Below are 2551 nucleotides of genomic sequence, written 5' to 3'. Positions count from 1 at the left end.
GGTTGGGGTAGGGGGTGGGACTGGAGAAAAAAATCAGAAATAAACTAAGGGCCTAGATGGACAAATGATGATAATGTGCTGTGACCTGGGGAATACGCTCAACTTTCTGAGTCTGAGGTATAAGTAAAAGATACAAAGGAAAAGAGGTAAAGAGAACACAATTCTCCACACAAATACTGGTCAGCTCTCTAGTGAATTAAGACTATCATCCCTACTTAAATTCACTGTCCCTCAATTTGCTATCTTAGAGCTAAATACAAATATAACTGGGATGGTAAAAATGAGGTTATATTATCTGAGAGAAAGTAAGTGCCTCTTTACAATTCCATTCTGGTTGCCTTTTAAGACAAGCCATTAATTACATATCAACAAATGATGGAGAAAGATTATTTAACTTTTTTAGGTAAACTCATTAGACATAGCATTCTGTTGGTCTAATTAAAACTTTATCTCAGAACAATTCCTTTTAATTGAATAATATATATTCACTGCCAGACATTAATAATAAGAGGGTCTCTGCTGATGACTTTAGAAGCACCACATAATTATCTCTTCCACTGCCAAAGTAAACCCTAAGTTGCGCTGCATTCGTTCTTTTATGATAAATCAAATTCAAATGTGTGACACAGAATTTCTCAGATAACCTAATAAATTCATTAACTGGAAAATATTCATTTGCATAAGGATGTCAACAAGAATTTAAAAATTAAATTAGCATTTGAAATCTTCAGACTTTCGGTTCTTTGGAATTAAACTTAAAAGCATTACAAAGCCAAATGTAATTTAAATGTCTTCACAGTTCTCTACCAGTAAGGATAACGCTTCTGGGGAAATAAATTTAACAATCAATTTAAAAGGTTTTAATGAACAAATTATTATGCAACTCAAGATTTTCTTATTTAGGTCTGTAAAGTCACCTCTATTTTGTTTAAACGGTTCTTTAAATCAAGCAGTGTTGCAGTAAGTTTGTTATAATTAGTGATAATATACCTTCCCGATTGTTTTCAGATTCAAAATAACTTTACCCATAAGTAAAGAGATTTAAATTTATATTTTGGCTTTTGCTCATACAACAGAGAGATGAATGAAATAAAGTCTTATTTCACTTACAATGTTTATTTAAGCTGCTTGATTTTCAGTGGTTTCAATTTTCGTTCCTTGTACAGACACACAAAACCATATCATAAAGAAACTTTAAAGTGACAAAAGGAGATTAATAAGACTGATCATTGTTTTTATATTCCTCCAATGCCTTTTAACTGTAATCACCTTTTGCTCTAAACACTATCTGGAACATATTGACAACATTCTTCCTTTAAGAATTATTCAGAACAAAGGCTTTAGTTTTGCAAATCACCAAGGATTATTAGTCTACAGCTATACACAAACTCGGACTCAACTGCTGACTGGTCAAATCCTTGAGCTTAACCTAGAAATAGTGTTTTTACAGTTACTCTTTTTGTAATATAAAGAAAACTGTGTTAGCTTTCTCTCTGGGTCTTTTACTGGTTAGGAAAGTCACAACAGATTTCTAAAAATATACTTTGATAATCTCTATACTTTTATCTAAAAGAGCTGCATCCCCCAAAACAAGAAGCTTAATGTAGATAATTCATTTACTTGATTTCTGATTCAACTTCTTAATCTAACAGGTTAGACCTCTAAATTATTATTATCTAGTCTTTATACTCTAAAATAAAAATTTACCCATGCAGGCCATCTTAGTTAACTAGATTTTCAGAGACAATAACACTAGAAGTAAAAAATATGAATCAGATTTCTCTGGTATTTGTTTTAAACCCATAAGCCACAAATATTTTATTTATTTTTAATTAATGACAGACCAAATCAGAAATTCCTGTGAAATAAAAAGAGTAAAGGGAAGATGATGTACTATAGAATTGTACACCTGAAACATATAGTTGATGTCGTCCTATTAAATTTAATTTTAAAATAACGAAAAAAATGTAAAGGGAAAATTAGTTTATCTTTTTTATGTGTTTACTTGTTTATGTTACGGCGGTCAATATTACAGATAAAATTAATTGAATCATGACAAATATGTTTAATTGTTGGTAATTGTTAGATTAATGAAAATATTTTTAAAGTCTGCATTCCTATATTTTTCTTGAGAAAGCAGTTTAAAACTAGCCTATTGAATGAGGTGGCCATCTGGTGACGGAAGAGAGCAATGCAGACACTATTTTACGTGAACTTAAACATCATAAATTATTCTGCGGTCTTCAACCTTTTTGGTACCAGGGACTGGTGCTCCTATGAGCATCTGATGCCCCAGTCGCTGAGGTGGTGATGCTAGCGCTGGGGAGCGGCTGCAAATACAGATGAAGCTTGAGTAGCTTCCGGATCCTACCACTCACCTCCTGCTGGGCGGTTGGGTTTCTAACAGGCCAGGGACTGGTACCGACCGGTCAGTGGCCTGGAAGATAGAGACCAATTGAACCACTAATTGGTGCGTTCTACACGCACCAATTGAACTACAAAAAATATAGTGGCACCATCCAACAGAAATATGTCACATATGTAATTAAAA

This window comes from Pteropus vampyrus, unplaced genomic scaffold, assembly GCF_000151845.1.
Source record: "Pteropus vampyrus isolate Shadow unplaced genomic scaffold, Pvam_2.0 Scaffold15, whole genome shotgun sequence".
Taxonomy (NCBI): Eukaryota; Metazoa; Chordata; class Mammalia; order Chiroptera; family Pteropodidae; genus Pteropus; species Pteropus vampyrus.
This window is presented reverse-complemented; position numbering follows the sequence as displayed.